The sequence below is a fragment of the Felis catus genome, chromosome A2 (assembly GCF_018350175.1).
Source record: "Felis catus isolate Fca126 chromosome A2, F.catus_Fca126_mat1.0, whole genome shotgun sequence".
NCBI classification, from domain to species: Eukaryota; Metazoa; Chordata; class Mammalia; order Carnivora; family Felidae; genus Felis; species Felis catus.
Genome location: NC_058369.1, coordinates 53,761,637 through 53,784,609, shown reverse-complemented (window position 1 = coordinate 53,784,609; position 22,973 = coordinate 53,761,637). Strand labels below are relative to the sequence as shown.

The 22,973-nt window shown below is 44.8% G+C and overlaps 2 long non-coding RNA genes across 2 annotated transcripts; one reads left to right on the top strand and one right to left on the bottom strand.

Annotated features, from left to right (window-relative positions):
- The first annotated feature begins 286 nt into the window (after window positions 1–286).
- On the top strand, window positions 287–5,448 carry LOC123383772. The gene is made up of 2 exons (XR_006593972.1): window positions 287–520; window positions 3,584–5,448. It is a non-coding gene; the product is annotated as an uncharacterized LOC123383772 (long non-coding RNA).
- Window positions 5,449–10,585: 5,137 nt separating this feature from the next.
- LOC109497313 lies at window positions 10,586–19,289 on the bottom strand. Its single transcript, XR_002153424.2, has 4 exons — window positions 19,151–19,289; window positions 18,617–18,812; window positions 15,777–15,871; window positions 10,586–10,835 (listed from the first exon to the last, which is right to left on the bottom strand). It is a non-coding gene; the product is annotated as an uncharacterized LOC109497313 (long non-coding RNA).
- Window positions 19,290–22,973: the final 3,684 nt, after the last annotated feature.

Here is a 22,973-nt window from a genome sequence, read left to right as displayed (position 1 = left end):
AACCTGCGAGTTTACTTTGTAACTATTTTCCAACTGGTGTGTCTATCTTGGATACCTTTATATGTATTATATTCCACAATAACAACGGTTTAAACCAAATCCTATATTAAAAACAAAAAGTAGGGGCATCTGCGTGGCTCAGTGAGTTAGTGCTGGACTTGAACTCAGGTCATGATCAAGCCCGGCTTCGGGCTCTGTGCTGACAGCTCAGAGCCTGGAGCCTGCTTTGGATTCTGTGTTTCTCGCTCTCTTTGCCCCTTCCCCGCTCATGGTCTGTCTCTCTCTTTCTCAAATATCATTAAAAAAAAAAAAATAAACAAAACAAAACTAATCTTTACTCTTTGCTCAACTGAAGATACGATTACAGCATGTGGACACAAGAGGGAGCTCTAACCAGTGAGCAGCGGCGGAATGAGGTTTCCTAGCAACGGAGAAAAACATTAAAGAGGAAATTTGCCCAGAGTAGTTAACCTGTATTCTGGCTCCTGCACCTGCCAGGTCAGCCCCAGGTCTGTTTCTGGTACGTGGAGTGTCTCTACTGGGTCTAAGAGCGTCTCTGACCTTTCCTGATGGGTTCTTCTCCCAAACGCGAGGTCAAGTCTGCAGAGCTGGAGAGGCTGCGCCCTTGCGTGCCTGAACTTTGTTTTCTCCCCCATGTCAGATAATTACACCCTCAGGCCTTGATGGACGGCACTTCTCCATCAAGGCTACAAACCCGTCGTCGTGTTTCCCTCAAAAAACCGGAAGAGATTAAGAGGGGACTTTGCCCATAGCCTTCTAAGGCACCAGGTTGCAAAAAAAGGCGGCTTTCAAGATTTGGGTTGTGGTGAAAAGTTATCTGGATTGTTGACAAAACAGAAGGTTTTACAATGACTAGGTAAATCTGATGCTAAGTTGGGTAATGGTGATGCACAGATGCAGAATATACTGTGTGAAAGAGCTTTCCCAACTTCATCTCAATTTCACAATTAGTCTGGTATCACTCCATTTTGTAGATGAAGAGACTGAGGCCCAGAGACGTTAATGGGGAGAGGTCCAGAGCTTTCCTCCCCAGCTCAAACTCCGGAAGAATAAATATTAGTTTATTTTGAAAAGAGAAGCTGTTCATTGTCTCCAACAATCAAAGAAATGACAATTTAAACAACAAGAAGTAATTTATTTTCTCTGTTAATTAGCAAAACTATTTTAAGTCATGACATTTCTCACTGTTTGGAAACTGGCAGTCTTGTGCAATGTTAGTCTTAAAAGTGTTTCTATCCTTTGATCCGTCAACCTCACTTCTAAGAACCTATCCTAAGGGCATAATTTGAAATCTGGGGAGAGGCGTATGTGCAAATATTGGTGGCATTATTTATGATGGCAAAAATTGAAAACAACACAGGGGGAAAGGTGACCAAGAGAACAAAGTAAAATTAATACCTCCATTAAAAAAAAAAAAAAAGATGATGATGACTGGGTGCCTGGGTGACTCAGTCAGTTGAGCCTCTGACTTTGGTTCAGGTCATGATCTCACAGTTCTTGAGTTCGAGCCCTGTGTCAGGCTTTGGATTTTGTGTCTCCCTCTCCCTCTCTGCCCTTCCCTCCCTTGCACACACACTCTCTCAAAAACAAACATTAAAAAAGAGAAAGAGAGAGAGATGATGATGATGATGATTCTAGAGCCCATGGCATCACCAGAAATGCTACTGTGTAATATTAAATGAGAAAAAAAGGCAGCTGCAAAATGTCCTAGGCACTAAGCAAGTTTATAAATACATAGCTTCTCATTGGTGTAGGGGTACAGATAAAGTGGGGGGAAGAAAAAACATAGGAGAGGCGGGAATGCTTTTTTTCTGTTTTGTTTTTTCTTAACATTTTTTCTTCCCTTCACTTAAACTCAGAGTTTCCTTTTTCTTCTTTTCACTTTTTTTTTTCTTTTACTGGGTATCTTATATCAGTTGGCAATGTAATGTTTACTTTAGGGAAGTCATAAAATATAAGAACGTTGAAATATTTCCACTCAGAAAGAAACAATCTCTAATAACACCTTAGAGCAATGGTTCTTTTTTAACAAAAATTTTTTAATGTTTATTTATTTTTGAGAGAGAGATAGAGTGCAAGTGGAGGGGGGGCAGAGAGAGAGGGAGACACAGAATCCAAAGTAGGCTCCAGGCTCTGAGCACAGAGCCCAATGTGGGGCTCAAACCCACAAGCCGTGAGATCATAGCCTGAGCCAAAGTCAGATGCTTAACTGACTGTGCCACCTAGGAGCCCCTAGAGCAGTGGTTCTTAAACCTGAACATGTAAACAGAATCACCAGGAAGACTTGTTAAAACTCAGAGAGCTGGGCCCCACTGCAGAATTTCTGTAGGTGTGAGATGGGGCTCAAGAATTTACATTTTTTAAATGTTTTATTTATTTTTGAGAAAGAGAGAGAGAGAGCAAGAGAGGGAGGGGCAGAGAGATGGGGTGGGGGGAGACAAAAAATCTGAAATGGGCTTCATGCTGACAGCAGAGAGCCTGATGCAGGGCTCTAACTCACCAATTCAAGATCATGACCTGAGCCGAAGTCAGAGGTTCAACCAACTGAGCCACCCAGGCGCCCCCAAAAGTTTACACTTTAAGTAAGTTCCCAGGTGATGCTGATGCTGCCGCTCCCCAGGCCACACTTAGAGGACCACTGCCTTAGTGTATAGCCTTACAAAGTCTTTCTATGTGTCACGCCGATAAATTCCTCACCAAAATATGATGGACATTTAGGTTGTTCTTCCAGGAGCATTCTCATAAGCTAAATCTTTGGTGCATCCTTAATGATTATCTGAATAATTACAATTGTCATAATAGTTAATTATCTTAATTATTACAACTATTCAGATTAAGTTTCCAATTCTAGAAATGGAATCGTTGAGTCAAAACACGTGTGTGTTTAATTTGGGCTGGCAATTCTTTTGCCTCTTTTTTTTTTTTCCATCACGATCCTGGAAAAATCAAATGAGGAAACATCCTGGCATACAGCATTTGGAAATAAAGCTCATCCAAAAAGTGGCCAGGAATAAAAGCTAACAAAACTTTCTCAACTGGGTTTGATTTCCCACTCTTAAGAAATTAGGCAGAATTGGCCCCATTTGATCCCCAAATTAGCCTTCTTAGGGGAACTTCCAACAAAAAGCATGATGGGTGTGTATGGACATGTAGCAATTCAGTCAGATCTTGTTTTTCACTTTCCTAAATTCACTAATGACAGCTGTGGGCTGGATATCTCATAGGGTTAAATGCAAAAGCTTGTGAGTCAAACATTTGACAAAGCGGAAGGTTTCACAATAATTATTATAACCCTCAAAGCTTCAGTTTCCTCATTTGCAAAGTAAGGCTGCGAATACTTTCTTCATAAGTCTCTATATAAGATCTAAATGATTCAGGAGGAGCGGGCACCATCTAGCCCCCTTTTTAATCCACTAATCTGCCCCATGCAAAAACCTAACAGTAATTCAAACTGCAGTCACTGTGTTGGATGAGGCAGCTTTACTAGACAGATTAACATAGCTTTAAGTTCATGGTATCCAACCACTGATCTGGCTTATATATTCTTTTTCATCCCCAATAGGAAAACAGATCCCAAAACAGTTCACTGTTACATGGGGCAGACAATGATACATGTTCACCATCTACCTCCAGGCTGTGTTCTCTCTCCTGCTCTCTGTCATAATAAAGGCTGAAGGAACTGGACCATCCGGACCTCGGTAAAACATCACATTGGTCTGTTCTGTTAGGGAAGTAGGGTTTGTAGGACTGGATAAAGAGGACGTGGCTCTATAGAGTAAGAGATAAACCCTACAAGGATGCAAGGACTCTAGAAGACAGGCTATTCAGCCTATTAAGTTTCAGGGGCTCACCACATTGGTGTGGTTTTGAAGGAGCGGTCTGGGGCCTGCTGAGATAGTCCCTGCAAAGTAAGGAACGTGTGATCGCATCTTGTACCTCTCACCATTCAGAAGGAAGCGCAATACCTGGTAAATTTCTGCAGGCAGGAGTCAGCATATTTTACCCTAATGCAGCCTATTTTCTGAATGACATGGAAGGCTGTCATTTCCTGAGCAGATCCTTGTGGAAAAGGGCTCTGTAGTAGATCCAGGCCGGACTGCCGGCTTCTCTGCCTTCCAGGTCATATGGCCCAGAAGACCCTATGGTATTATATGTATCTGTGGCGGCAAAAGCTACCACATGTTTATGGCAAGCCCAGTGAAATAAACATGATCAGGACCCCTAGTGTTCTGGAGCAGAGCCATTCAATCAGCAACAGAGAATTATCGTCTTTTGAGAATCTCCTTTTGGGGTGGGCACTGGTAGAGACCTGACTGTGGAACATGAAGTGATCCTGTAGCCAGAATGGCCCATTACAAGCTGGGATCTGTCTGACCCCCCCAGGTCATAATGTCAGGTGGACTCGACAGCAATCCAAAATAAGATGGTGCATTTGGGATCAGGCACAAGCAAGGCCAGAGGTCACAAATAAGCTGCACAGGCAGGTGGCCTAGAACCCATGTCATCCACCAATGTTCCACCAACACCTCTCCTCCATCTCACACCCACTGCTGCATGAGGCTCCCTTCTGGCCAGCTGACAAGGAGGGAGAAGGCCACGCACGATTCACAGACAGGTCTGTTTGGTAGGTGGGGATAAGCTGAAAATGAAGGACAGGGACATTACGGCCTCACCCAGAGGTGACCTTTAAGACAAGAATGAGGTGAATCCTCCCAATGGGTAGGGCTTGGGGCAGTGCACTCGGGCATCCATTCTGTGGACAAGAGAAGTAGCCTGAGGTAAGAATAAATAAAGACGATGGGCAGTGGCAAAAACAGGAAGGATAAATATTGAAAGACTGGGGACAAGGCAGTCTGGGAAAGAGGATTGTGTGTGGGCCCATGGAAAGGGGGACAAAGTGTGAAGATCTTGCGTCATATGTTGACACCAGAAAGTATCCATCGTGGAAGAGGTACTAAACAACCAAGCGGGCAGCATGACTCAGCCAGGTCATCAGTCAGTCTGTGCCACCAGCTGTGGCATAATAGGCTCACAATGAAGAAGCCATGTGGCAGGAATAGAGGTCCTGCATTCACTAAGAGTGATGTAGCTACTGCCACTGCTGAGTGTCCAATTCTCCAGCAACAAAGGTCAACATGGAGACGTCAGTGTGACACCAGCCTTCAGAGAGCCCCACCAGCCATTTGGTGGCAAGTTAACTAAATTGGACCTCTTCTACATAGAAGAAGAAGTAATTCATCTCGACTGGGACACATATTCCTGATGTGAGTTTACCTTTCCTGGCTACTGGGTCTCAGCCAATCTAAAGACTTGCAGAGTGTTTGATCTACTAATGTTTGGTCTCAGAAAGTATCACATTAACTTGTTGGGATGAGCACTGGGTGTTGTATGGAAACCAATTTGACAATAAATTGTATTTAAATTTTTTTTAACGTTCATTTATTTTTGAGACAGATAGAGACAGAGTATGAATGGGGGAGGGACAGAGAGAGAGGGAGACACAGAATCCGAAGCAGGCTCCAGGCTCTGAGCCATCAGCCCAGAGCCCGACGTGGGGCTGGAACTCATGGACCGCGAGATCGTGACCTGAGCTGAAGTTGGACGCTTAACTGAGCCACCCAGGCGCCCCAAATTGTATTAAAAAAAAAAAAAGAAAGAAAATATCACATTAGTCCAAAGGACTCACTTTATAGAAAAGGAGGTGTAGGGGGTGCCTGAGTGGCTCAGTTGGTTAAACGTCTGACTTTGGCTCAGGTCACGATATCACGGTTCGTGGGTTCGAGCCCCATGTCAGGGTCTGTTCTGACAGCCTGGAGCTAGGAGTCTGCTTCGGATTCTGAGTCTCCCTCTCTCTCTGTCCCTTTCCCCTGCTCACACGTGCACTGTCTCTCTCTCTCAAAAATAAACATTTAAAAAAGTTTTTTTTAAAAGAAAAGGTGTCGTACTGACATATGACCATGGTATCCACTGAACTTATGACATTCCACATTGCCCAGAAGCTGCTGGCCTTTGGAGGACTTTGGGGCTGAAGCCTACATCTAAGCCGGTCAAACTTGGGCTCAAGGGAAGAACAGGTTTGGGGTCTCTCCCAGTCCCAGCCTAGGAGTATCTCTACTTCACAGACCTCTAAGAAGCAGGTACTTTAGTTCTTAATTTTTTCTGACTTCTGTTTCTCTCCTCCATATATTCAATAAAGTCTGCCTAAAAGCCATGGTACCATCCTGGTGTCTTGAGTACCAGAGGCCGTAAGCTGCTTCCCACAGACCTCCCTTGTCTGCTTAGAGGCTTTCTTGGTCAAGAGCCGGCAAGGTTCCAGCCCTTTTGGGCCCAAATCTCTGTCATTCCTTCCTTTTCCCAAACATCTGAGCAGATCCACGACTCCAGCTTTCTAGAGTCATAGGCAAGGAATCTTGGTAGGAGGTAGGCTCAGATTCAATTTCTGTTCTTTTCCCACATGCATTTTAGCTCTTGCCAACCTAACAATCTCTAGAAAACTCTATTTTATGCCCCAAAGTTGTGATGAGCAGAATCCGGAGGAATGATAAGGGTCCTCTCAGTAACAACCACTTTCCTGTTGTCTCCCAGCTGGATCTGGCAATGGATCTACAGATGGCAAGGATGTCATGTCAGAGGGGCCTACCGAACTTAGAGCAGGCTCAAGGCCCCTATGCCTCTGGCTACCCTGACTCGTCCTCTGCTAAGACCATGTTCTCACAGGCAACATGCGGGACTGTGGGTGAAAGAGGCAGTTAGGAACCTGAAAACCTGCCCTCCCCCCTCTTCCCCCTTCTCCCCGACTCCTGCTGTCCTGTGGATGCTGTTGTGATCCCAGTTTGTATATTAAATTTTGTTATATTTAAAACATTTGGTGGATCTAAAAATAAAAAAGTACTTTAGTTAGAAAAAAAAGAGATGCGGCTGAGGCACCAATTTGGAAATGATACTCTGCAAAGATGCAGTTCCCACACTATACTGATGCCATTGATGGGTGCGGTCTACAAGTAGAATAAATGGATTGGGGAATCAGGGGGTGGGAGTAAGAATGACGACTCTCACCATGCTCCCAGTGAGCCACTGGGAAAATATGGGCTCCCCATCCTCACAGCTCTGGGCTCTGCAGGTCCACAGGTCCTGGTTCCTGGTAGGGGGTGGGAGGTGCAGGCATAGGGGTGCTTCCATCAGGAGATATGAGAGCCCCATTGCACTTTAAGCTATAGCTGCTACCTGATCATTTCAGGCTATTGGTGCCAAGAGGCCAGCAGGCAAGAAGAGGAGTCACCCGGGGCACCTGGGTGGCTCAGTCAGTTGAGTGTCTGACTCCTGGTCTCTGCTCAGGTCATGATCTCGTGGTTTGTGAGTTTGAGCCCTGAGCTTGGAATTTTCTCTCTCTCCTTCTCTCTCTGCCCTTCCCCTGCTCGTGCTCTCTCTCTCTCTCTCTCTCTCTCTCTCTCTCTCTCTCTCTCTCTCTCCCTCTCTCTCAAAATAAATAAATAAACTTAAAAAAAAGAAGAAGAAGAGGAGTCACCCTCCTGGCAAGTGAATTGACTGCAACATCAGAAGGAAGCAGAGCTGTTGTTACAGAAAGGACAGAGAGAAATACATTTGACTCTGGAGGTGACCCACTTGTGCGTTTCTTGATGGCAAATAGATGCAGCAACCATGAGGAAGACGAGCACGGTGATCAGGGTCTTGGACCTCTTAGAGATGGAGGTCTGGGCCATCTCGCTAGGTAAGCCACTTAGACTGGCACAGGCATGAGCTCAGGGCTAGAGAGTCTAGAATGGGTAGTTAAAGGAAGGAGACAACAAGTAGACTAGCTGCAGCGTGGGAGCTGTAGCTCATTCCACCAACCTACTAAAATTTCCCCAGAAAAAGAGAAGAATCAGAATCCTAGAGCAGTCATTCTTCAATGGCGTTAGCATATTTTACAAAGCAGGGCATCTAAATGGTACAGAAGTGTAGCGAATGGTGTAGTGTGTGCCCACATCACCTCTATCAGGACCAGGCACACACTCTCCATCTGCCAGGAGTCTTGCCCTTTAATGGACAGGACTGCCTTGTCCAATGTTATGACTCCTCCTTGGAGATAGCCCTAGCCAGTGATTGGCCAATGTAGGGGTCCCTTCCATCAATTCAGGACAGCTGTGATGAGCCATCCATTTTTAGAGCTCCCAGTGACTAAGGTCTCTATTACAACTCCCTTGCAGTTCATCTTCTCTCCGTGTGAAATTCTGCTGCCCTCACCCCTTCACGAGTGTTGATCCCGAGAGTACTCCAATAAATCTCTTGCAGACAAGCCTCCTCTCAGAGCTTGTTTCCCAGGGAACCTGGCCCAGCACACTGTGCACATCCTCAACCACACTAGTTAATGTCCAACCATTCCCAAGATGGTTGTGCCAGCTTACGTTCCTACCAACTGTGCATGAGAGTTCTATTTGCTCAACATCCTCGCCAAATCCTGGTATTGTTAAGCTTTTTATTTTTAGCCAATCTGGTGGGTGTGAAATGGAATCTCATTGTGGTATGCATTTACATTTCCCTGATGACTAATGAGGTTGGGCACCTCATGGGTTTACCGGCTACTTGGGTTCACTCTTTGGGAACAGCTCCCTTGCTTTGGCAACAGCTCCCTTGCCAAATCCAGTCCCACAGACCCATTCATTTAATGCTGTCTAATAAGGGAAGAAGGCTACCAATCTCAGTGAATCCTTCTGCCCTCTTCTGACTTGACATCTGAGCAATGTGACATTTGGTAGACCACTACGTCCACCCATCACTTTCTTTTCTTGGCCTCCTTGACATTATGTGGTCCTCATTTTCCTCTACCTCTCTGGCTGCCCTTTGTCTGTCTCCTTGGAAGGAAAAGGCATGACTGTTACATGTTGGGGTTCTCAGGGCACAGTCCATGCTCTTTTCTCACTCACTCTGACCCCCTCTGCAGGTAAGCTCATGTACACCCTCAGCTGCAGTTACCATAATTACACACCGAGGATTCCCACATTCCTCTCTGTTGACCCTGCCACATGAGTGTCTCAAAGCCTTTCCACCTCAATCTACACAAAACAAAAATCGTGACTTTCCCTCCCAAACCTGGTTGTTGGCCAGCATTTCCTGCTTCGGTAAAGGTGTTGCAATCCTCCTAATTCTAAACATCAAATACCCAGGAATCCCCCTCTCTCTCATCCAATTCAAGCCATCATGTTCAAAATTGGTTATCTTTGGGGGGCCTGAGTGGCTCAGTTGGTCAAGCGTCCGACTTTGGCTTAGGTCATGATCTCATTGTTCATGAGTTCAAGCCCCGCATTGGGCTCTGTGCTGACAGCTCAGAGCCTGGAGCCTACTTTGGATTTTGTGTCTCCCTCTCTCTCTCTGCCCCTCCCCCGCTCACTTGCACATGAGCATGCACGCTCTCTCTCTTGCTCGCTCTCAAAAATAAGTAAACATTAAAAAAAAAGCCAAAATTAGTTAGTTTCAGTTTACTCCTCCAGATCCACTTTCCACCCTTCTCCATTCTACTCTCTGCCTCAGAAAGTTGATTATATGGCCACCATGAATGGGCTTCCTTGTTCTTTGGTTTCAGATTGGGTTGGGCCAATGGTATTTTACTTACAAGCTACCTCATAACTTGGTGACTTAAAAATACCACTATTTTATGATCTCTCATGATTCTGTGGGTTGACTGGGGTCATCTGGGGTCAGTTCTGCTCCACCTGATGTCAGCAGTGGTGGCAGTCCCTTGAGGACTCAATTCTGCTGGAACATCCAAGATGGTGCTCTCATGTCTGGCCAACTGGTAGGGATGGCTGGAAGTCTGGACTGAGCAGTAATGGGCAGGCTGAAATTTTCTCTTTCCAAGTCCTTTCAGGGCCTCTCTTTCTCTCTCACTCTAAGGCCTTTCCCTGTGGTCTTTCCAGCACAAGGTAGACAGACTTCTAATAAAGCGGTTCAGGGTTCCTCAGACTGCAAAAGCTGAAACTGCCAGGTCCTCTTAATCCATAGGTCCAGAGCTGGCACGGTATCACTTCTGCTGCCTTCTGTTAGTTAAAATAGATCACAGATTCAACATGGGAAGGGACTACAGCCCAGATTCAACATGGGAAGGGACTACACAAAGCCATGAACATCAGGAGGCACGGTTCATTAGGGCGCATGCTTGGAAACTAGCCACCTTAGTCTACTATCTGGTCCCCAAGTTCCCTCTAGCATGCAAAATAAAATCCCCCCCTTCCCATAATCCCCAATTTCTTATCCATTAAAGCGTCAGGCTCAGGCCTGAAGTCTAGTTTTTCAACAACTAAATCTCACCCAGTTATTGAGGAGGCACTTGGGCATGGTTTCTCTTGATCTGAAGTCCTGTGGACTGAAGGGAGAAATTATCTGCCCTCACATACTCAACTTATAATGAGACAGGAGCTGAGCATCACAATATACACTCCCATTCAAAAAGGGGAAACACAGAGGACCCATGGGTCCATCGCAATCATGAAATTCCTCCAAGTACAGTTCCCTTTGCTCCAGGGGTAGGAAATGTATGTTGACTAAAACTGAGGTCAGCTTGCTGGGATTGGTTCTATAGGCACATCTTATTTTATTGCACTTAGAAGATATTGCCTTTTTTACAAATTGAAGGTTCCAGACTTGACTGGAAGAAGTCACTGCAGCTGTGGTGGAAACAGCAGGAGAACCAGAATTAGAAGTGGATCCTGAAGATATGATGGAATTGCTGGAATCTCATGATCACACTTGAACAGATGAGGAGTTGCTTCTTATGGATGAGCAAAGAAAGTAGTTTCTTGGTGGAGATGCTGTGAAGACTGTTGAAATGACAACCAAGTATTTAGAATATTACATAAAGCTTAGTTGATACAGCAGTGGCAGGGTTTGAGAGGATTGACCCCAACTTTAAAAGAAGTTCTGCTGTGGGGAGAAAGCTATCAAACAGCATCGCATGCTACAGAGAAATGGTTCGTGAAGGAAGAGTCCATCAATGTAACAAATTTTATTGTCTTATTTTGAGAAATTGCCACAGCTACCCAGCCTTCAGCAACCACCACCCTGATCAGTAAGTGGCCATCATCATGGAGGCAAAACCCTCCACCAGCAAAAAGATTACGACTTGCTGAAAGCTCAGATGATGGCTAGCATTTCTTAGAAATAAAGCATTTTTTAAAGTTTATTTATTTTTGAGACAGAGAGAGAGAGAGAGAGAGAGAGAGAGAGAGAGAGATCATGAGTAGAAGAGGCACAGAGAGAGACACAGAATCCAAAGCAGGCTTCAGGCTCTGAGCTGTCAGAGCCTGATTCAGGGCTTGAACTCTCGAACTGTGAGACACGACCTGAGCCAAAGTTGAACTGACTTAGCCACCCAGTCACCAACCCCCCTTTTTTTCTAAGCAACAAAGCATTTTTTAATTAATATACATTTTTTAGACATGTTATTGCACACTTAAAACCACAGTATTGTATAAACATAACTTTTATATGCACTGGGAAACCAGAAAATGCACTCGACTCGTGTTATTGAGATATTCACTCTACTACAGTGGTCTGGAACAGAACCCACCATATCTCCCAGGTATGCCTGTGTTTGGCTCTTGGCTCCACATCAGAGTCATCCTTCTTTTCCATAAGAAACACCCCACCTTTGCCTGTTTTCTGCTCTTAGGAAGCTGGGGTCACAAAGGCTACTTTTCTGTTTTATACTGTCTCTGTTCTTTTCAGTCCAAGTTAGTAAAATAAAAATTGTGAGTTTCCTGTGTATCAAATTATCTACTCCATTAGACAAAAGCCAGACTTCTATTTCTTCTTGAAATAGTGCTTTTCTACTTTGGGCCATATGCAAGCTGCTAGGGGACAACTCCTTCAGAGATTGTCAGAAGCCTTTCATCTAGCTGAGAGGATCTACCTGATATACCCTTAAATCCATCTGAAGCCTCAACATAGGGTTTTATAGCTGCATCCTTGTTCTAACCTTGACCCTGAGGCCACATTTACCGTCAACACCCTACATTTGATTCTTGCCCCCAGATTCCTTCCCTCCCTTTTGGTTTTTATTTTCTTTGAGAATCTTTTTTTTAAAGCTTATTTATTTATTTTTTAGTAATCTCTACACCCAATGCGGGGCTCAAACTCACAACCCCGATATCAAGAGTCGCATGCTCTACCAACTGAACCAGCCAGGTGCCCCTCCTTGAGAATCTTTATTGGGCTACATGGGGTGGGAATGAGAAACAGTTTTATTTTCCAGCCCAGCAAGCTGGAGGTTAGAAACTTTTCCTTTAGAGTCACTTGAATACCAAATAGTTCTTTCTTTAGTTCATCTCTCTCTCTCCACACCTCAGCTAAAATGAACCATTGGCTCTTTCAACATTTTGCCTTGGAACCTTCTTAGCCAAATCAACAAGTTCATGAACTAAATTTTCTATTTTCCACATTACAAGGAACAGCTTAACTACATTGTTCTGTCAGTACTTATGTTTCCTTTCCTCAGCCTTTTATAATAATCTGCTCACAGTCCTTCCAGATTCCAATAACAACCTCATCAAGACCCTTTGAGCCTCTGCCCACTGCCCTGTCCTGAAGCCAACGTCCCATGCTTTTGGTGGTGTTTATTGGAACCCACCACTTCTCGTTTTGGCTAAAGCTTAAAACAAAAACCATCTATGATCCTTCATGATTCCATGGGTTGACTGGGCTCGGCTCCACATGACGTTGGCCAGGGCCATGGTCATACAGGATCTCAGCTGGGCTGGAATTTCCAAGATGGCTCACCCTCATGGCTGCGCCTTATGGGGACAGCTTGAAGGCTGGGCTCCGCTGGGTACTGGGACACTGAGCCTCTCTCTTTTCATGTCTCTCTCTTTCTACTTGCCTTCTCCATGTGGTCTGTCCTGGTGGTATCTTCAACAGGGCAGGAAGACCTGAGACAAGTTTCATAAGTTCTCTGCTCCTCGCTATGTGTATTCCTCACCTGTCCCTGTTCTCCTCAGGAAGGCTCTGACTCAGTATCCTTCTGACAGAGCAGATGTCTTGTCTGAGCCACCATTAACTGGCCCCTTGGGATTGTTCTGTCTTGTGCTGAACCTGCTGGGGACTTGACATATATTTTTTGCCTTTAAGCCTCAAGGCAATCCCTGTTAGGCAGGCGTGCTTCCTCATTTTGTAAATCAGAAATGTTCTGTGACTTGCCCAAGATCATAGGGCTAGGTAAGGAGCAGGGATGAACTGGAATCCAGCTCCATCTAACTTCACAGTCTCTATCCCCTTCAGGTCACTGCCTACATGTTCAGGGTCAGTCAGGGAGCCTCAGGACTCGGTCACTGTTGGTTGAGGAGCTTCTGGATTTTTTAGGTGCAATGTACACGTGGTGAAGTACACAAAGAGCACTAACCTGCATACAGCTCAGTGATCTCTACATAGGTACATGCCCATGCAACAACTATCAAGATCAAGGTATGTATATAACACCTCTGGCACCTTAACAAGCTCCCTCATGCCTCTTCCCAGTCTATACTCTGCTGGCTTCTATGATCATCAATTAGTTATGCATGTTTTTGAACCTCAGAGAAATGGAATCAATCATAGAGTATGGGCTCTTTTGTCTGGCTTCTTTTACTCAACATAGTATCAGCGAGATTTGTTCTTGGTAGGCAGGTAACCCTAGGTCCCTTCACTGCTGTGTGCTGTTCCATCATATGGACAGCAGGTATCCTGTGGATGGATATTTGGGTTGTCTCCAGTGTGGAAATATTACGAATAAAGCTGTTATGAACATCCATGTACATATTTTTGCAAGGACTTAAGCACTCCTTTGCGGAATACAGATAGGAATAGAACAGCTGTTTCATAGGGTGGGTATAAGCTTAACCTTACAGAAAATGCCGGTTTTCTAAAGTGGTTGCTCCTTTTTATACTGCCACTAAACATGTATGAGCACTCCAGTTAGCAGATTGAGATATAATTCATCTACCCTAAAATTCACCCTTTTAAGGAATACAGTTCAGTAGTTTTAGTATACTCCCAGAGTGGTATGACCATCCCCGCTAATTCTACAACATCTGGTCACCCCAAAAGAAGCCCCATATTCATTAGCAATTACTCCCCATTCCTCCCTTCTGCCTCCAGCACCCAGCCCACCCCCTGCACTGGCAAACACCAATCTCCTTCTTGTCTCTATGGATTTGCCTGTTCAGGATATTTCAAGTTAAGAGAACCATACAGTCTGGCTTCTCTCCCTTCGCATAATGTTTTCAAGGTTCGTCCATGTTGTGACATGTCAGTACTTCATCCCTTTTCATTGCCAAATCATATTCTATTATATGGCAATATCACGTTCTGTTTATCCAGTTATCAGTTATGGACATATGAGTTGTTTCCACATTATGGCTATTACAAACAATGCCGCAATGTAACTCTGTGTGCAAGTCTCCGTGGGGACATTTGTTTCCAATTCTCTTGTGTATGCTCCTAGGAGAGAAATTACTAGATCCACTTGGGTCTTATAGATTCAGGGGAAAGGATCCCTGATGGAGAAATTTCCAGCATGAAGACAGTCCACTCATACATCTGAGCCTCCATCGTCCACTCTGCAGAAGATGATTCACAGCTGGGAAGCACCCAGTCTTCTCATGACCAGTAGCAAAGTTAAAATCTAGATTTATCTCAGAGATAGTGTGTAGAGCAACCTCCTGGGGTTATAAAGGAAAACAGACCTGAAATCACAGTTCAGTATTCCTTAGTTATGTGAACTTGGGCAAGTTACTTAACTTCTCTGAGCCTCGATGTTCTTATCTGCATAATGGGCACCAATAATTTCTACTTTACAGATAGCATAGCTCCTAGCACTTGGGTGCTGACCAGCAAGAGAAGCATGGATCCAGTAAGCTCTAGTTTCCAGTAAGTTCTATTGCCTTCCTTCAGTCAATTCTTCATGCGTCTGAAAAATGTGCTACTCGGAGCAAAAAATAACTTGCGGCAGGAGCACGGGCTCTCTACTCTGCTTGCATTAAAATCACAAAGAGAATTAAAAAAAACAAAAAACATTCCAGTTCCCATATTCTAGCTCCAGAAGTTCTGATTTAATTCACCTGAGTTAGTGAGAGGGCACCTGTTTTTCACTGAAGCTCCCAGGTGATTCTAAGGTGTGGCCAGGGCTGAGACTTACTGTGCTAAGTAGTGAATTAAATGTGATTGAGAGGCTATAAGGAGGTTATAATGGCCAACCATCTGGTTTGCCCAGGACTGCCCAAGCTTAGCACTACAATTTCTGTGTCCTTAGAAACCTCTCGATTCTGGGCAAACTGGTGTATTTTGCCACCTATCAGGAAGAAGATAGACAAATGTGGATGTGTGGTCTGGTATTTAGGATCCTTTTAAGTTTCAGGTTTAAAGCCAAAACTCTTGAATTTAGAGCGTAAAGACCAGAAGACTGCTTACTACACCCCAGCTCATTTGGGGCATCACAGCACAGAGTTGGAAACGCACAGGGAAGCTACCAGTTCTGCAGCCCCACCACAAGCAGTGGGGAGGAGACAAAGGTCAGGAGGGAAGGGACTCATTATGGCAGGACTTTCCAAACTTTAGCGTGCACGAGAATCATCAGAGAGTCCTATAAAACGTAGCTCGTGACCCAGCAAGTCTGCAGCCAGCTTGTGAGTATGCTCTTCTAACAGGCTCCCAGGTGACTCCAATGCTGGTAGTTCAGGGACCACACTTGGAGTAACGAGGGTTCCAGGGACAATTTTGGGAGTACAAACCTTGGATGTAAGATGCAACTTCTCTCTCTTACAATCCACATGACTTTGGAGAAATCTCTTCTTTCATTTTCTTCCTTCTTCTTGCAATTTATCAGCTATAAAATGGGGATAAAAATATCGACACTTCAGGAAACACCCAGAAGTTCCACAGTATTTAGAAAGTGGGTTGTTGGGGCACCTGGGTGGCCCAGTCAGTTGAGCGTCCGACTTCGGCTCAGGTCATGGTCTTGTGAGTTCCAGCCCCGAGTGGGGCTCTGTGCTGATGGCTCAGAGCCTGGAGCCTGCTTCAGATTCTGTGTCTGTCTCTCTGCCCCTCCCCTGCTTGCACTCTTTCTCTATCAAAAATAAATAAACATTAAAAATTTTTGTTTTAAAAACAAAAACAAAAAAAAGAAAGTGAGTTGTTATGAGGATCCCACGTGCCTTGCATATGTTAAGAGCTGACTGAATATTTGTTCCTTTCCATCCCCATCTCCACACAATTTTAGCCTCTCCTTATTGAAGAGCTCTGATCAGTTTCTTAAAGTGTATTTTTTTTTAAGTCTGTTTATTTATTTTGAGAGAGACAGGCAGAGAGAGTAGGAAGAGAGAGAGAATCCCAAGCAGGCACTACACTGTCAGCATGGAGCCCAATGCAGGACTTGAACTCAGGAACCCATGAGATCATAACCTGAGCTGAAATGGAGAGCCAGATGCTTAACCGACTGAGCCAGCCAGGTGCCCCTCTGATCAGTTTCTTAACACCACAGTTCTTTATGTAGCAGTGAGCATTGTATTGCCCAATGTAGAGTAGGCATTGAATTGCCCACTAAAAAACTATTGCTGAAATGTTTACAGATGCTGAGTAGAGGCAAGTGACTACAAATTAGTGCCAGAGTTGTGTGGCCAGCTGCACCTTTAATTTAACTATTTGTGTGCCACACAAAGAAAACCCTCTTTTCTTTTAGATATGATGTTGGTAGTCAACAGTTTTTATTTCAAAGAGAGAGAGAGGGGTGCCTGGGTGGCTCAGTCAGTTAAGCCTCCGACCTCAGCTCAGGTCATGATCTCGTGGTTCGTGGGTTCGAGCCCCGCTTCGGGCACTGTGCTGACAGCTCAGAGCCTGGAGCCCGCTTTGAATTCTATGTCTCCCTCTCTCTCTGCCCCTCCCCCTCTTGCACTCTGTTTCTTTCTCTGTCAAAAATAAATAAACGTTAAAAAAAAAAGAAAGAGAAAGACCATGGAAGACAGTTTTTTTTAATTTTTTTTTAATGTTTATTTATTTTTGAGACAGAGACAGAGCATGAATGGGGGAGGGGCAGATAGAGAGGGAGACACAGAATCGGAAGCAGGCTCCAGGCTCTGAGCCATCAGCCCAGAGCCCGACGAGGGGCTCGAACTCATGGACCTCGAGATCATGACCTGAGCTGAAGTCGGATGCTTAACCGACTGAGCCACCCAGGCACCCAGGAAGACATTTTTTTAAATTAGCTGTCTCAGAACGCTGAGGTTGGAGGAACTGAGAGGAAGTACTAGACTCCTAGATGGCCCTAGAAGCACTGGTTTTGGAATCAGAAATTTCTGAGTTTGAATCTGGTTGCATCGGTCGCTATGGTGTATGAACCTGAGCAAATCACCACCCCTCACTGGGCCTCAGTTACCTCATCTGTAAAATGGAGAGAATGATCCCTACCTGGTTGCTAGTGCCCCCTCCCTGCAAAAACATGCATCTGTGACTCCTGCCCACCTCTCAACACTCTGATGCTGGGTGTCAAGGTTCCTCTGGGGAGCTAGTTGGGCCACTGGAGCAGGAGGCCCCTGGGAGTGAGGCTTCAGGCTGGCAGCCTGGGGCCAAAAGGCTCTGCATCTTTTTTTTTTTTAATGTTTATTTATTTATTTCAAGAGAGAGAGAGGATCCCAAGCAGGCTACGCACTGTCAGTGCAGAGCCCGACATGGGGCTCGATCTCATGGATAATAAGATTGTGCATGACCTGAGCTGAAACCAAGAGTCGGATGCTTAACTGCTTAACCAGCTGAGCCACCTGGGTACCTGGGGCTCTGCATCTTATGTTGTTCAATTTGAGCCAACATTAAACCTTCAGGGACTTCAAATAACATTGTAGAGTTACATCTCCTGTGGAAAATGTGTTGGACCTAAAAACACTGCTGCCCCTTCCAGCCACAATTTTATGCTCTCCACTTTGTTACAGCCCTTATCCTTCGGAGCACTGACACTCTGCCTTCTCTACTGCCTCCCCACACCCACTGGGCCCCTGTGGGCCTTTGTCTTTGCATGCCCTTGACTTTCCTCTACAGGCTGAGGTATCAGGGGGTGGCAGGCCCTCAGGCAGTCCTTACTGTGAGCCAGATATTGCCAAGAGCACTTTTTACACATTAATCCTCATGCCCCTGTTCTGAGGTAGATGCTATTATTAGCCTCCATTCCCGGAGTAAGGAAACAGAGGCGCAGAGATGCTAAATGAGCTACCCGAGGTCACACAGCTAGAAGTGGCCGGTGCTAGGATTTACATTCAGAAGGCCGGGCTCCCAAGTGTGTGTGTTAACCACTGCCTTGCACTGTCTCCGCCAGGATGGTTCAATGCTTGCTCCTACTTTTTCTCAAACTAGCATTTCTTTTTCTGCTAATAAAAAAATATATATGCTCATAAAAAATATACAGGAGGCTTTAAAGAAACAAGTGAAGAAAAAGCCTCACATTTTCACTCCCCATCCCTCCCCAGACGTAGCATTTTGAGGTCATCTCTGCAGAGGGACACAAAGATAAGTTATTTTTAAAAAATGGGATAGTAGCCCCACAAACCAAAAACATACAAAGGTGAAAGAATGATCCGGAACTCACACTTAGGACCCAGTCAGCCTCGGTTCAGCTGTCCCAGCTCATCCTCTGCCTGTGTGACCCCTGGGCCGTTCATCTAAGTTTCGGATTTCCTTCGGCAAAATGGGGCTGATGATAGTCTGAGCTCACAGAACAGACCTTAACATCCAATGATGGTGCATGAGAAATACTTAGCATGGCTCTTGGCATCCAGAGAATGCTTAAAAAAAAAAAAAAAAGCTTCGATTATGGTTATTCATGGCTTATGTATGCTCCTTAGGTCAGTAAGCCTCCAGCCGAAGCAAGATCCGGATTCTGGACACGGAGAGAAGCAAAGAGTGAAGGCTGCACACAGTCTGAGGGCTGAGGTGAGGCATCCAGCAGAAAGCCTGTGGTCAGGATCCGGAGGTCCAGGAGCAGTTTAGAAAGTGAGGTGCATGGGGTGGGAGGGGAGGGTGTGCAAGATACAGATTATGTAGGGGAGTGGGGGTGAGGGCTGGAGATGGTCGGAGGGTAAAAGCCAAAAAGAGCCGGCCCTCTGATGGGGAGGATACTCACTACTGAGTGTACTCATTCTCCCGAGTCTGGAATAATCATCCAGCGCTGAAACTCCCCAGCAGCCTCCTCCCTCCAAGTAAATAGGTGTTGCTATTCCAAGCAAGGCCTGTGATAAAAATACTTGCTTTGCTTTGGAGAGATTTTTTTTTTTTTTTTTTTTTTTAAGCCATGAAAATAACAGGGCAGTAGGCTGTCTATTTTAGGTTGGGGCCTTTGGCTCACTTTCAAAGTCACAGCCCAAATGAGATCTATTTAGAAACAGGTCAGTGCACACACTCTGCACGCGTTGATTGTCCGGTAGAACCAGCCTGGATGGATGCACCTAAGAGACTCTGGGGCCTGTACCCGAAGGGCAGAGTTGGAGGGAACTGGATTGCGGGCCATTGTTTACGCCGAACGTGACAGCGAACCCTGGCGTCTCCCCAGACGCAGGAGAGGGGGAGTGGGGGGGATTGGGCAGAGTCCTCCCCACGCCCCCGAGTTCTCAGGAGGCAGGGCCACCAGCCAGCTTCTCTCTCCACTTCTAGAATGCTGGGTCAGGGTGGGGCTGGGGTATGGGAATGCTCTCCACCTTCTCTATAAATCTTCGGGACACGCAGCGGCCTTGGAGCCAAGCAGGCGCTCCGGTTGGTTGGGGCTCGCCATGTGGAACCGGGCTGAAAATTTTCCATCCTCTGTAGACCAAAAGGGTGCCTTGGGCGACGGAGAAAGACGCTCTGGAGAGGATGGCCTGAGATGGAGTGGAAAGAACCTGAGCAGATTGAAGTTTGAACGTTGGTTCTGGCACTGACTAGCTGTGTGACTTTGGGGACATAACTTCACCTCTCTGATCCCTTGCTTTTTATTAGTGAAATGGAGGTAATAAAGCAAACCTTACAAGACGGTTGTAAGGATTAAAGAAGAGAATGTATTTTAAAGCATCTAGTACATATAGAGTGGCCATCAAGTCTGGAAACACAGGAATTTTCAGAATAGATGGTTTATTGGTAATACATAACAAAATTCTGTACATTTCCAGACTTTAGAGTCACTTTGTGGTAGTATTAATTTCTAGCATTGATATGGTACTTATGTGCCAGGCACTGTTCTAAATGCTTTACATGTATCAACTCATTAATTCTTCTTAATAACCTAGGAAGTAGGCACTACATCATTTACATTTTACAGATGAGGAAACTGAGGTTCAACAGTCAAATGACTTATCCAAGGACACACGGCTAGCAAGCGGCAGAACCAAGAATCATACCTGGGCAATTAACCGTTGCACCACAGTTAACCATTATGCTATACTGGCTTTTTCTAATACAGTAGATGTCTTGACACTCAGATAATGCCAATAGGTGAAAATAATGTAATGACAACAACAATTATGGGTCCCAGAGTAAAGCATTGCAAAAAATCTTAAGAAGTCACCCAGTAATTGTGGTCTTAACCTTCTGCCTTTCCAGTTGAAAACATACCAAAAATAATTGGGAGGTAGTTACCAAATGAATTTTGACTTTGCCCAATCTGAGAGGTGAGAAGTGGTCTCTCAAAGCCATTTCTCTTATTATGATGGTGTCTATCTTTCTATATGTTGGATTTATTTGCATGTGCCTTTCTGTGAACCGTCTGTACATATCCTCTGACCATTTTTCTGTTGGGTACTTAGTCTTTTCTTATTGATTTTTGGAGCTCTTTTTATATGAGAAAAACTAACTCTTTGTGAATTGAATTGCAAGTATTTTTCCCCTAGTGTGCCATGTGACCTTTGATTTTGCTTAAGGTATTTATTACCAGGCAGAAAGTTGACTTTTATGTGGTTGAATTTATTAACCTTCTCCTTTACAGCTTCTGGCATCTGTATCACGCTTAGAAATGCCCCTCCTGGCGCCTGGGTGGCTCAGTCGGTTGGGCATCCGACTTCAGCCAGGTCACGATCTCGCGGTCCATGAGTTCGAGCCCCGCATCGGGCTCTGGGCTGATGGCTCAGAGCCTGGAGCCTGTTTCCGATTCTGTGTCTCCCTCTCTCTCTGCCCCTCCCCCGTTCATGCTCTGTCTCTCTCTGTCCCCAAAATAAATAAACGTTAAAAAAAATTAAAAAAAAAAAAAAGAAATGCCCCTCCTATGCTGAAAAGAATTTTTTTTTTTTTTTTAACATTTAGACGTTTTCCTCTGGAACATCTATGGTTTCATTTATACTTAAGTCTTTTAGTCATTTGCGTTTCATTTTGGTGTTTTGGTATTTTCCTAGATGCTAGGAAAACAGTATTTTTGGCCCCATTCTTCTCCACGCCTGGCATTTCCGTGTTCAGCATGAGATCATTTCTGTCCAGTTCTCCTTGGTTCCAATTTTGATAGGAAAATTTGGCCTTAGCTTGGTGTCTATATTAGTTTCTAGGGTTGCCATAACAAAGTCCTACAAACTGGGTGGCTTAAACAATCAGACATTTATTCTCTCAAGGTTCTGGAGGCCAGAAATATGAATGAAATCAAGGTGTCGGCGGGCCTGTGCTCTCTCTGAGACTCTGGATGGGATCCTTCCTTGCCTTCCCCTTAGCTCCTGGCAGAGCCGGCAAGACCTGGCGCTCCTTGGCTTGCAGCCACACCACTCCAATCTCTGTAACTGGGGGGATGGAGTATATCTGTGTATCTGTCTTCTACTCTTATAATAAGGACAAGAGTCATATTTGGCTAGTGCCCACCCCACTCCAGTACGACTTCATTTCTGCTTGGTCACATCTGCAAAGATTCTACTTCCAAAGAAGGCCACATTAGCAGGTGCTGGGGATGAGGACCTCCACGTATTGGGCAGACCCAATTCAACCTGAGGCATTTGGCTCCTCAGAATTATCTACACTTGCAGAGATACAGCTTAGACGTTGTATAGAATAAATCATAAAGAAAAGCATCAAAGTAAAAATGATAGACATCTGTAGCTTAAAAACCTCTCAAACTACCACAACAGTAATAACAATTATGAAGACAAAATCATTACAAATAAGTGAAACAGCTTCAAAATAAAAAAGGTGAACAAAGTCTAGGAACAAACATTTGCCATCAATATTTAAGAAGTTCATTTCTTCACTGGAGCACCTGGGTGGCTCAGTCAGTTAAGCATCCGACATCAGCTCAGGTCATGGTGAGTTGGAGCCCTGCACCGGGCTCTGTGCTGAAACTCAGAGCCTGGAGCCTGCTTCAGATTCTGTGTCTGCCTCTCTCTCTGCCCCTGCCCTGCTCGCACTCTGTTTCTCTGTCTCTCAAAAATAAATTTAATAACAATAATAAAGAAAGACGTTAATTTCTTCATCACAATGATGCACAAATATTGATAAGAAAAAATGCCAATACCCCAACAGTCAAAGGTCATGAAGAGATAAATCAAAAAACAGGGAACATAGATGTGGAAACATATCTGACTACATGACTAATCAAAGAGATACAACTTAAAGTAGTGATAAAGTACTTTTCTTTTTGTAATAGCCAACAGAAAAATAATTATAATATTTTGTGTTGGCAAAGTGATAGGGGGACTGGCAATCTCACATATGGCTGGTGGCAGCACCCTTTTGGAAAACAAGCTGGCGATATAGATCAAGGGCCATAAAAATGTTTATTCCAGTTGGTCCAGTAATTCCACTTCTAGGGCTCTATTCTAGGGAAATAATCTGAAGTGTGGAAGCTATTTGAAAAGGTGGAGCAGAAGGACTTGTATTAAATCCCTGCTTGATGCCAAGCTCTTTACATATCTTATCTCAATTCTCTCAATAATCTTGTGAGGTCAGTATTTGCTCCATTTACAGATAAGGAAACCAAGGCTCTGTGAGGTTAGGCCCCTGTCCAA